The following is a 13,616-nucleotide window of genomic DNA, read 5'->3' on the forward strand; positions in this document are numbered from 1 at the left end:
AGAGTTTTCATGAAAATATCAGAAAGTTGTTTTGAGAGTACCCCCAAATTTTTGTTACTTCTAGGGTAATTGGGGGGTAGTAGGTTATTTTGATAAATTATGTGTTTCCTGCATATTTTGTTCATAATTGACCTTTTTTATAAGAAACATAATATTTTATTTTTCCAAATTACATTTAAAAACAATTTTTTAATATTTGTTTTATTTAATTTGAGTTCCAAATTCTCTTTCTCCCCCCTCACTTATTGAGAAGGCAAGCAATTTGATATAGGTTACATATGTTCAGTCATGAAAAAATATTTTCATGTTAGTCATGTTGTGAAAGAAAATCAGACAAAAAAACCTCAAGAAAATAAAGTAAAGAAAAAGTAAGCTTGGATTTGCATTCAGGTTCCATTAGTTCTTTTTCTGGAGAGGAATAGAATTTTTCATCATAAGTTTTTGGGAATTGTCTTGGATCATTGTATTGTATTTTGTCTAGCCCATTCTGTTCTATTATCCTCCCTTTCTCTTATCCCCTTCCCCTCATACTTTCCTGCAGGGTAAAATAGATTCCTATATCCAACTGTGTATATGTTATTCCTTCTTTGAGCCTATTTGAGCCCACTCATTCTCCTCCATACCTCCCCATCTTCCTCTCTGCTGTAAAAGCTCTTTCATGCCTCTTTTATGTCACATAGTTTATTTCATTCTACCTCTCCCTTCTCACCATGCATTCCTCCTTATCACTCTTTAATTTTATTATTATCATTATTTTTTAGAAAATCATCACTTCACATTCAAATCACACCTTTGTCCTGTCTGTATACTCCTTCCAATTGCCCTAACAATGAGAAAATTTCAAGTACAATTTTCCCATGTAGGAGTGTAAACAGTTTAACCTTATTGAAACACTTTCTTTTTTTCCTCTTTTCTCTTTCCTTTTGCTGACTTATTTATACTCCTCTTCAGTGTTGTATCTGAAAGTCACAATTTCTATTCAGTTCTGCTTTTTTTTTTTTAAAAACAGGAATGCTTAGGTCTTCTATTTCATTAAAAAATCATCCTCCCCCCACCCCGTTAAAGGATTATAACCAGTTTTTCTGCGTAGGTTGTTCTTGGTTGTAATCCTAGCTTCTTTGCCTTCTGGAATATTATGTACCAAGCTTTCTGATACTTCAACATGGAAGTGGCTAAATCTTGTGTGATCCTGACTGTCTCCATGATACTTAAATTATTTCTTTTTGGATGTTTGCAATATTTTCTCCTTGACCTCGGATTTCTGGAATTTGACTATAACTTTCCTGGGACTTTTCATTTTTGGATCTCTTTCAGGAGATGATTAGTGAATTCTTTCAATTTCTAATTTGCCCTCTGATCTAAGATATTGGGGCAGTTTTCCTTGATGTTTTGTTGAAATATGATGTGTAGGCTTTTGTTTTTTATCATGGCTTTTAATAGTTCTTTCTCTTCAGGCTGTTTTTCAGGTGAGTTTTTCTCCCTATTTTATCTTGTTCTTTTGATTTTGTTTTATTGTTTCTTGGTGGTAATGGAGTCATTAGCTTCCACTTGCCGAATCTGAATTTTTAAGGAATTATGTTCTTCAGTGAGTTTTTGTATGCCTTTTTCCATTTGACCAATTTTATTTCTTGGGGAGTTCTTTAGTTCAGTAGATTTTTGCACCTCATTTTCCATTTGGTCAATTCTGCTTTTTCAGAGATTTTTCTCTTTAGTGTATTTCTGTGCCTCTTTTAATCATTTTGACAATTCTGTGGGGTTTTTTGTACAGCATTGATTTCTTCAGTATTTTTGTGCCTTTTTTTTTTTACCAGTCTGTTGACTCTTTTTCACAATTTTTTCTTGCCTGTCATCCCCACACCAAATCCACCTCTACCTCTGTTACTTGTTGTTTAAAATCCCTTTTGAGTTCTTCCAGGAATTCTTTTTGGGTTTGTATCCAATTCATATTTTTCTTTGAGCCTTTGCTCAAAGAAATTTTTCAAAAGAAAAATTTTTCAAAGAAAAGAAATTTTTCTTTGAGCTGTTTTGACTTTGTTATCTTCTTCTGGATTTGTGTCTTGATCTTCTCTCTCATCATAACAACTTGTTGTGATCAGATTCTTTTTTGTTATTGGCTCATTAGCTACTTTTTTCTTTTTTTTATTTTACATTGAAGTTGTGCTCTCTTCCTAGGGTGGAGTGTGGCACTGTCCCAAGCTTCAGGCCTTTCTTTCTTTATGTTTTCGGAACTGTCTTTGTGGGTCTGTAGGTTTTTAGTTCTTCCAAGGCAGTTTTATCTAAGGAGAGGGGTGGTCACCACTTTCCTGGCCTTTGCTCTGTTTTTTATCCAGTAAAGAATCTTGCTTCTAGCATTCTTCCTGGCCCTAGGCTGTGACCAGGTGTTCTACTCTCTTGCAGCTGTTATTGCTGGTAATCCCCTATGTCTTGGAATTGAGTCAAGGGTCTCTACTTCTCCATTAGAAATTATAAGCACTTCTACCTCACCCCCACCTGGCCCCTGGCTCTCCTGTGCCTCCAACTACTATCACTCGTTTTGGCCTGAGGACTGCAACTTGTAACTGTGTATGAGCAATACAACAGGGTCTTGAGCCCAGTGAAAGCAAAGGTACCCCTGCAATCTCCTTCCTGCCAGTTGTTCAATCTCCACCCCACCCCCTATAATAAACATGGGCTGAGAGCTCTCTTTAAAGCTGTAGCTGCTGCTGTCAATATAGCTGCATCCAATGCATCTTTTATGTTTCTGTTGCTGTGCTCCTGAGGCCCACAACCACTCTAGTGAAACAGACTCTTTGTAGCCACCTCCAAAGTTATCTTGGGCTGCGAAGTTATTTTACCCAGCCTTTTACTGATTCTGCCACTGCAGTCTTTTATTTGAGGTGTCATTTAGAGTTGTTTGGAAGAGTGTTTTGGAGAGCTCAGCTGAGTGCTTCTCTACTCTGCCATCTTGGCTCCAACTCTCAGATTCCTTTGCTTCTCATGATATTACAGTGAGTAGAAAACAAGACTCCAGTATACATTTGGCACCTTGATAATTTGTATGGGAAATGAGGAAACCTTGTACTTACTTTTGGGAGAACATATAAATGTGAGCTATGCCAGGAATATGCTGGGGATTTTTCTGGAGGTGCCAAAGGTAGAAGGAGCAAGATGAAACGAGAAACTGGTCATCTTGGATTCAGTTCACAGGATTCAAAACGGTTCCAGAATCCTTCGAGAAAATGGTTACATATGCTATATAATTCTCATAACAACACTTCAGATTATTGTTCCTATTGTATAGATGAGTCAACTCAGTCTCAGAGAATTAAGTGTCTTATCCAGGACCATGTAGCTAATAAGCGTGAGAAAAATTTGCACCCAAATGTTATTGATTCAAAGTCAAATACTCTGAACTGAATTGATGCACAGTTAGCATTTAAAAGGACATTGTCCTTAAAAGAACATTAAATGGAAGAATGTGGTGAAAGTCCTTTAAGAATTACATTCTGACTTTCCCCCCTTAGTCCATCCATAAGCATATCTAGAGACTTGTTGCATTGTCATTATGCCCAAAAGGTACAGATATTTTAATAACACTTTGAGCATAATTGCAGGTTGCTCTCCAAAATGATTGGATCAATTCACAATTCCACAAAAAATGAATTGGCATCCCATTTTTTTTCTATATCCTCTCCAACATTTGTCACTTTCTCCTCTATCTCAACATTGTTTTAATATACATTTCTCTAATCATAATGATTTACAGAATATTTATATGACTATAAAGTGTTTAGATTTCTTCATTAGAAAACTGACTCTTCATATCCTTTGGCCATTTATCAGTTGGGGAATGACTCTTATTCTAATTCTTATTTGTGAATTTCCCTCCATCTTATTTTTACTCACTATTTTCCTTCACAGTTTCTGTCTTTACCCTGTACCTTTTCCCTTTACTCTCTTATTTCTTGTTTTTACCCATCCCTCTAACATTCCCTCCTTATCTCCCCCCCACACTCTCTTAATTTTATTCTTTATATCCTTTTCAAAATCCCTTCCCCTCCCTACCCCGCAATTTTCTAAGCTCTCTAGAAGTTTAGAAGACTTCTAAAAGTCTTCAGATGTACACTTTATTTCCTCTTCAACACAGATGAAAATAAGGTTCCAACATTACCAGCCCTTCACCCCCACCTGCTTCCTCTGTATTAAATTTTCCTTTCATGTCACATTTCCATGAGACAATTGCTCCATTTGTATCTTTTCCTACCCAATTTTTTAAAAAGAATCTCCCCATCATACACAACTCAGTCACAATCTTTCAAATGATCTCAGTAATAATAATAGTTTTAAATACTGATAACATTTTCATATAGTATAAGTAAGCAGTTTGACTTTCCCAGTGTCTTTAATGGTTTCCTTACATTTCTTCTGGATATTTTACATCACATCTTCTAATGAATTCGGCTTTGTTACAGATGCCTGAAAGTCTTTTAGTTAATCAAATATCCATTTTTTAAAAATTCAGTATTATACTCAACTTTGCTAGACAAGTTATTCTTAAATGCAAACCCAGCTCCTTTGCTCTTTGAAATATAATGTCTTAAGATCTGCAGTGTTTTACTGTACAAGCTGCTAGGTCTTGCAAAATCCTGAATTTTTTTCACAGTATTTTTTTTCTTGTTGATTGCAATATTTTCTCTTTAACCTGGGAATTTTGAAACTGGGCTATGACATTTATGTAAGCTTTCTTACAAGGATCTCTTTCACTTCAGGATTGGTGCATTTTTTTCTACTTCTACTTTACCTTCTTGTTTCTAGAACTTCAGGACAATTTTCCTTAACTTCTTGTAATTTTGTATCCAGATTCATTTGTTATCATAACTTTGAGGTAGTTTGACAATTCTTATATAGTCTCTGCTTGAACTGTTTTCCAAATTAGTTGTTTTTCTAATTAGTTGTCTCAGATTCTCTTCTATTTTTTCTGGTTTTATCATATTCCAGTGTCATATAATGTCATTCCATTCTAGTTGCTCTATTCTAGTTTTCAAAGAAAGAACAATAACAAGCCTAAAATGTCCAGGGTCTCCCATTTCATCCTTGGCCATCTCCATTTGTCCTAATGAATATCAGACCACTAGAACCCAGATGACTCTGGAGGAGAAAGTGAGACTGATGACCTTACATAGCATTCCCTTCCTCAAATCTAAGCCAACTGCAAGTCATGTCATCATCTCCCTGATGTCATGGTCCTTTTTGAGAAGGAAGGAGAAACACAAGAACAAGTTTCTAGTAGTTATTCTCTTCTGTAAGATTTTGTATCTCTTTTTCTAATCAGTTAACTTTATTTTTTATAATTTTCTTGGATTGCTTTAATTTTTTTCTAATTTTTCCTTGTTCTCTCTTCTTTGATTTTTTGAATGCCTTTTTATTTTTACCTTATGATTTTCTCTCTCTCTCTCTCTCTCTCTCTCTCTCTCTCTCTCTCTCTCTCTCTCTCTCTCTCTCTCTCTCTCTCTCACAATTGGTTAAGATTTTTTTCTTCAATGTGCATACCCTTTGACCCAGCAATATCGCTACTAGGACTGTATCCCCAAGAGATCATAAAATGGAAAGGGTCCCACATGTACAAAAATATTTATAGCAGCACTCTTTTGTAGTTGCCAAAAACTGGAAGTCAAGGGGATGTCCATCAATTGGGGAATGGCTGAATAAATTATGGTATATGAATGTAATGGAGTACTATTGTGCCATAAGAAATGATGAACAAGAAGACTTCATAGAGGCCTGGAAGGACTTATATGACCTGATGCTGAGTGAAAGGAGCAGAACCAGGAGAACTTTGTGCACAGCAACGACGACAGTGTGTGAGAGTTTTTTCTGGTAGACTTGGAATTTCGTAATAACGCAAGAACTTCTTAAAAAAAAAAATCCCAATGGTGGTTCTCAAGGCAAAATGCCTTCCACACTCAGAGAAAGAAATATGGAAGTCATTCGCAAAATGTAGCAGATCATGTTTGTGTATGTGTATGTTTTTGTGTATCATGTTTTGATTTGTTATATGATTTCTTTCATTTATTTTAGTCTGACTACATAGCATGACTATAGTGAAAATATACTCAATAGGAAAGTATATGTAGAACCTATACAGAATTATATGCAGTCGTGGGAGGGAGGGGGGTAGTGGGGGGCAGGTGTGGGGGGGGATAAAATCTCAATTGTATGGCAGTGATTGTTAAACATTAAAAAATAAAAAAAAATAAAAATAAATATAAAAAATAAACTTTGTTTTCTTTGGCTTTAAAAAAAAAGATTTTTTTCTCCATTTTCTTGAATTGCTTTTGTTTTGTTTTTTCCAAAAATTTCGTTGTTTTCTCTTATTTGATTTTGAATTTATTTTTAAGTTCTACAAAGATTTCTTTTTATAAAAATTATTTTATTTGTTTTCAGTGTTCTACAATTACTTTCATACAACTTAGATTTTTCCTCCTCCCTCCCCCTTCTTCCCCCCTACCTCTTCACTCCCTCTCTGAGACAGCATACAATTTTATATAGGTTCTACACATACATTCCCACTAAACACATTTTAACCTTAGTCACGTTGCATAGAAGAATTAAAACGAATGGGAGAAATAACAAAACAAAACAAAATATTACACAAAAGAGAATGGTCTTGCTTCATTTTGCCATCAAATTCCATTGTTGTTTCTCTGGATGTGGAAGGCATTGTGCCTGAAGAGACTACAGGGAATGTTTAAGTCCTTGCATTGCAGTGAAGTACTAAGTCAATCAGAAAAATTCCTCACACCTCTGTGGTTGTTGTTGTGTACAAGGTTCTCTTGGTTCTCCTCCTTTAACTCAGCATCAGTTCATATAAGTCTTTCCAGGCCTCTCTGAAGTTTTTTCTGTTCATCATTTCTTTTTTTAAATTTTTTTTATTTTTAATTTATTTATTTAACTTTTAACATTCATTTTCACAAAATTTTGTGTATCAAATTTTCTCCCCATTTGTCCCCTTCCCCTCCCCCACCGCCAAACACCGAGCATTTTGATTGCCCCTATCACCAATCTGCCTCTCTTCTATCATCCCTCCCTTCCCTTGTCCTCATCTTCTCTTTTGTCCTGTAGGGGCCAGATAACTTTCTATACCCCAGTACCTATATTTCTTATTTCCTAGTAGCAAGAACAGTACTCGACAGTTGTTCCTAAAACTTTGAGTTCCAACTTCTCTTCATTCCCTCCCTCCCCATCCATTTCCTTTGGGAAGACAAGCAATTCAATATAGGCCATATCTGTGTAGTTTTGCAAATGACTTCCATAATAGTCTTGTTGTGTAAGATTAACTAGATTTCCCTCCATCCTATCCTGCCCCCCATTGCTTCTATTCTCTCTTTTGATCCTGTCCCTCCCCAAGAGTGTTGACTTCAAATTGCTCCCTCCTCCCATTTCCCTCCCTTCCATCATCCCCCCCACCCTGCTTATCCCCTTTCTCCCCTCTTTCCTGTATTGTAAGATAGGTTTTCATACCAAAATGAGTGTGCATTTTATTCCTTCCTTTAGTAGAATGAGATGAGAGTAAGCTTCATGCTTTTTCTCTCACCTCCCCTCTTTTTCCCTCCACTAAAGTTTTTTGCCTCTCTCCTTTACGAGAGATAATTTGCCGCATTCCATTTCTCCCTTCCTCCTCCAAATATATTTCTCTCTCACCTCTTAATTTCATTTTTTAAGCTATGATGCCATCCTATTCCATTCACTCTGTACTCTCTGTCTCTCTGTGTGTGCATGTGTGTGTGTGTGTGTGTGTAATCCCACCAACTACTCCGATACTGAAAAGTTTGAAGAGTTACAAATAATGTCTTTCCATGTAGAAATGTAAACACTTCAGCTTTAGTAAAGTCCCTTGTGACTTCTCTTTGCTGTTTACTTTTTCATGCTTCTCTTCATTCTTGTGTTTGAAAGTCAAAAATTTTCTTTTCAGCTCTGGTCTTTTAATCAAGAATGCTTGAAAGTCCTCGATTTCATTGAAAGACCATTTTTTACCCCTGAAGTATTATATTCAGTTTTGCTGGGTAGGTGATTCTTGGTTTTAGTCCTAGTTCCTTTGACTTCTGGAATATCCTATTCCATGCCCTTCAATCCCTTAATGTAGAAGCTGCTAGATCTTGTGTTATCCTGAATGTATTTCCACAATACTTGAATTGTTTCTTTCTAGCTGCTTGCAATATTTTCTCCTTGACCTAGGAACTCTGGAATTTGGCCACAATGTTCCTACGAGTTTCTCTTTTTGGATCTTTTTCAGGCAGTGATCTGTGGATTCCTTGAATACTTATTTTGCCCTCTGATTCTAGAATCTCAGGGCAGTTTTCCTTGATAATTTCATGAAAGATGATGTCTAGGCTCTTTGTTTGATCATGGCTTTCAGGTAGTCCCAGAATTTTTAAATTGTCTCTCCTGCATCTATTTTCCAGGTCAGTTGTTTTTCCAGTGAGATATTTCACATTATCTTCCATTTTTTCATTCTTTTGGTTTTGTTTTGTGATTTCTTGGTTTCTCATAAAGTCATTGGCCTCCATCTGTTCCATTCTAATTTTGAAAGAACTATTTTCTTCAGTGAGCTTTTGAACCTCCTTTTCCATTTGGCTAACTCTGCTTTTGAAAGCATTCTTCTCCTCATTGGCTTTTTGACCCTCTTTTGCCAATTGAGTTAGCCTATTTTTCAAGATGTTATTTTCTTCAGCATTTTTTTGGGTCTCCTTTAGCAAGGTGTTGACCTGCTTTTCATGATTTTCTTGAATCTCTCTCATTTGTCTTCCCAGTTTTTCCTCCACCTCTCTAACTTGATTTTCAAAATCCTTTTTGAGCTCTTCCATGCCCTGAGCCCATTGAATATTTATTTTGGAAGTTTGGGATACAGAAGCCTTGATTTCTATGTCATTCCCTGATGGTAAGTATTGTTCTTCCTCATCTGAAAAGATGGGAGGAGACACCTGTTCACCAAGAAAGTAACCTTCTATGGTCTTACTTTTTTCTCTTTTCTGGGCATTTTCCCAGCAGTTACTTGACTTCTGAGTGTCCTCTCCACACCCACCTAGCCTCCAGATCTGCCCAGCTAGTGCTTGGGGTCTGAGATTCAGATGGTGCTTCCCAGCCTCAGGGCTTTGGGCTGGGGCAGGGCTGCTATTCAGTGCAAGATTAAGTTCAGGTGCTCAGGTGGGGGCAGGGCCACCTCACGGGGCTCAGTTCCCTCAGGGGGTTTTTGTGGAGACCTTCAACAATGGATCCGAGCTCCTGCCTGCTTTAGGAGCCCCTGTCCCCTCCTTCCTCTGCTGCTGCCTCCCTAGGGGGCCTGAGTTATGGGAACACCCCAGCCCCCTCTCGGCCAGCCAAAGAGACCCTCTCACTGACCTTTGGGCCCTGTGGGTGGAAGGACCTGCAGGGCTGCTGGAGATTCTGTCCCTGAAACCTGCTCAGATCTGCTTCTCTCAGTGCCGAGCGGCTGAGAGAGGGCTGGGCTCTGCTCTGGGTCTGGAGCGGGATGGATCTTTTGTGTTGGTTTTTAAGGGCTCCCTCAAACAGAAATCTTCTCCACTGTGTTTTTCTGTGGCTTCTGCTGCTTCAAAATTTTTTGGGAGTTTTTCTTTACAGGTATTTTATGGGCTGTGGGTTCTGAGCTAGCATATGTTTATCTTTCTACCCTGCCATCTTGGCTCCTCCCCCTCCTATTCATCATTTCTTATGGCACAATAGTATTCTGTTACATTCATATACTGCAATTTATTCAGCCATTCCCCAATTGATGGGCACCCATCCCCTTGATTTCCAATTTTTGGCTGCCACAAAGAGAATTTCTATCAATATTTTTGTACATATGGGACTCTTTCCTATTTCTATGATCTCTTGGGAATACAATCCCAGAAGTGGTATTGCTGGGCCAAAAGGTATGTACATGTTCGTAGCCCTTTGGGCAAAGTTCCAAATTGCTCTCCAGAATGTTTGGATCAGCTCACAGCTCCACCAACAATGAATTAGTGTTCCAACTCTTTCACATCTTCTCCAACATTTATCATCATTCTGTTTTGTCATGTTAGCCAATCTGATAGTTGTGATGTGATATTTCAGAGTTGTTTTGATTTGCATCTCTCCAATCAATAGTGATTTAGAGCATTTTTTCATGTGACTATAGGTAGCTTTAATTTCTTCCTCTGAAAACTGCCTGTTCACATACTTTGACCATTTATCAGTGGGGAAAGACTTGTATTCTTGCACATTTGACTCAGTTCTCTATATATATTAGAAATGAGGCCTTTATCACAGACACTAGCTGCAAAAATTCTTTCCCAGTTTTCTGCTTCCCTCCTAATCTTGGTTGCATTGGGTTTTGGTTTTGCAAAAACTTTTCAATTTAGTGTAATCAAAATTATCCATTTTGCACTTCATAATGTTTTCTATCTCTTGTTTAGTCAAAATTTTTTCCATTCTCCATAAACATGATAAATACACTATTCCTTCCTCCACTAATTTGTTTATAGTGTCAATCTTTATACCAAGATCATGTACCCATTTGGACTTTATTCTTGTGTAGGGTGTCAGGCATTGGTTTATGGCCAGTTTCCATCACACTGTTTTCTCAGCAGTTTTTGTCTAACAGTGAATTTTTATTCCAGAAACTGGGCAAAGATTTCTTTTTGGGCATGTGGGCTTGTGACCACATGATTACTCTTTAGGATAGAAGTGACCTTTTTTTTACCTCACAGACTTCTTCTGAATGCGAACATAGATCTTTTACACCAAAGTAACCATCAATGGTGAGATTCTTTTTCCTTTGCTTACTCATTTTTATTTTTAATTTGTCTTATTTTATTTTTAGCAGTTTAATATTGTTATCAGTTTTTAATCCCACGTTGTAGGTAATATTGCCCAAGACCTTCTTACTGATGCTTTCTGAATTATGTCCAGGAACTCAACCTCAGGGGCTCCTCTCTTTCTCCCTTAAACTCCAGCCACACTGACCTGAAAATGTCCATGCTCCCTGTGGTACCAGACTCAACAGACTTCTGCTTCCTCCTCCTAGCCCACAGCCATAGCCAGTTATCATACCTGTTCTGCACTGCTAGACCAGGTTTATGGAAAAAGTAGAAGGTCCTTCAATTTTTCCTCACACAAGAAAGAAGAAACAAAATGAAGAGAGAGAGAGAGAGAGAGAGAGAGAGAGAGAGAGAGAGAGAGAGAGAGAGAGAGAGAGAGAGAGAGAGAACAAATAGTTTGCTTCATTCTGCATTCAGACTTCATAGTTCTTTTTCCAGATGTGGATAGAATTTTCCATCTTGATTCTTTTGGAATTTGTCCTTGCATTGCTGAGAAGAGTTAAGTCTATCAAAGTTAGTCATCCCACAATGTTGCTGTTACTGTGTGCAAGGTTCTCCTGGTTCTGTCCATTTCACTCAGCGTCTGTTTATTGAAGTCTTTCCAAGTTTTTCTGAAATCTGCCTGTTAGTCATTTCTTATAGCACAACAGTGTTCCATTACATCCATATATCACAACTTCTTTCCCCAATTGGTGGGAATCCCCTCAATTTCCAATTCTTGGCCATCAGAAAGAGGGCTACTTGTATACATAGGTCCTTTTTCCATTTGTATGATCTCTTTGGGATATAGACCTAGAAGTGGTATTGCTGGGTCAAAAGGTAGCATCTGGTATTTTTTAGATGAAATTTCATGAGGTAAAAAGTTTGTGAAGTAAAATTTCCTGAGCTGAAATTTCTTGGGGCTGTGAATGATGTGAAAGTTGATGCCAAGTTTTCTTCTCTAAAGACCTATTGTTAGTTGATTCAGTGGTGTCAGTCTGGAGGTGTTTACACTTCAATCATTCCAAAGCTCAACCACTGGAGTCTTCTCTGAGGTCCTCTAAGAATATCTTATGAGGATAACTGCTTTATCCCTTTACTTCTGCTGCTCTATGTTCATTCATGGCTATTGCCTGGAGAGGTTGGAAATTTCTGAGCTACTTCGCCACTTTCCCAGAATGCCCCTGCAGACAGCATTTCATCACCAGTAGGGCAGTGAGTCTCAGCTTGCTGTTCCGCAGAATCATTTTCAGTGTGTATCCTAAGGTATAATTATATTATTGCCACACCAAAAATGGAACTCACTTTTGAGAAGTTTTTGTAGATGATGTATATGCCAATATAATAGAGTATCAAAAGGCTGAGGAAGGAGAGTGTAGCTCTCATTGCTTGAGTGTGGGCCTCTGTGCTTGGGTCTCTGGAGGTCTTGATCTTAAGCTACATCCTCTGGGTGTGCTTCCACAAGGAGAGGAGTAGCAGAAAACAGGATATGGCAAACAGGAAGGGGGGAACATTTAGAAGCTTTATGCTAATCTGTTCAATAAACTTGATTTCTATTCACTTGGACCTCTTGAGATTCATTTCTCTCATTTTCTCTGCTGTTAAGAGTTCTATTATAATAAAATTTCTCCAACATTAGAAATTCAGTGGACAAGGAGATGAATAAGAATCCCACCAGTAGTATGAAGACCACTTGCTTGACTCTTCACTTCAGTCAGAAGAAGAAGGAATGAGAGAAATTGGCATTCCTTATGAAGTAGAAAATGCTGAGGGAGGTGCCAAACCAAAATCCTGAATTGTGGGAAATTACCCACAAGAATCCAGAATCTTCCTTTGATTCTCAATGAACCCATCAAGAAACAAAACGATTGGAAAGCTCTTCCACTTCATTATGCAAAGCAGACTAATTCTGGAGGTGGCCAGGACAACTAGGAAAAGGTCAATTGGTGAGAGCTTCTTACTCTTGCCCCAATCAATGCAGCTCACCACTGCATTAATCCATTCCCTAGAACCTTTGTTAGAAACGCTCTATCAGAACCAACAGGATTTCCTCTCCATGACATGATGTTGGGAAAGAGAACAGTTTGAAGGTTATCACATTTTCTAATATTGCTACTACTACCATTTAGTTTCCAGCCAAAGAGTCTACAGAATGATATGCATATGCCTTATACTTGTATTAACTGTAATATTTTGTCTTATTTCAAAAAATATGGAGCCCTGATCAGGTATCTTCATCAGGATCACTCTTTTATCTTCCCGTTGTCTCAGTTAATTCTGTCTGACCTAGACCCAATATCTGTGCATCAGTTCTCCTTTCTCCTGTGCGATGATCCTAGCAAAGCTAAGATTTGTTTACTAAGAGGCAAATGAGCCAGAGGTTGTCTTTCAGTGTTTTGTTCTTTTTGCCTGTGCCTAATGTGAATTCAAATGCCTAAACTATGTATGATGCGCCTAGCCTACAATTTATGACATAGAAAACTTCGCAAAGCCCTGAATGTGGAGATGAAATATCATCACCTTCATCATCATCATCATCATCATCATCATCATCATCATCATCATCATCATCATCATCATCATCATCAACATCATCATCATCATCATCATCATCATCACCACTGGTGTGACCGTCAGCACTATTCATAAACAGTAAGAGATCTGGTTTTGTGAGCAACAACACTCAAACAGAAAAGAATAGAGCTCTAAAATATCTTCATCTTTACTTATTTAATGAAAATTTTTAAAAATACCAAAAGGGGAGATGAAGCACCAAGCAACTGCAAAGGAGAACTTCTA

General features: G+C 37.7%; 1 pseudogene; it reads right to left on the reverse strand.

The window, feature by feature from the left end:
- Positions 1-11,974: 11,974 nt before the first annotated feature.
- On the reverse strand, positions 11,975-12,942 carry LOC140522635 (taste receptor type 2 member 7-like; annotated as a pseudogene).
- Between the last annotated feature and the right edge of the window lie 674 nt (positions 12,943-13,616).

This window comes from Notamacropus eugenii, chromosome 2, assembly GCF_028372415.1.
Source record: "Notamacropus eugenii isolate mMacEug1 chromosome 2, mMacEug1.pri_v2, whole genome shotgun sequence".
Lineage (NCBI taxonomy): Eukaryota > Metazoa > Chordata > Mammalia > Diprotodontia > Macropodidae > Notamacropus > Notamacropus eugenii.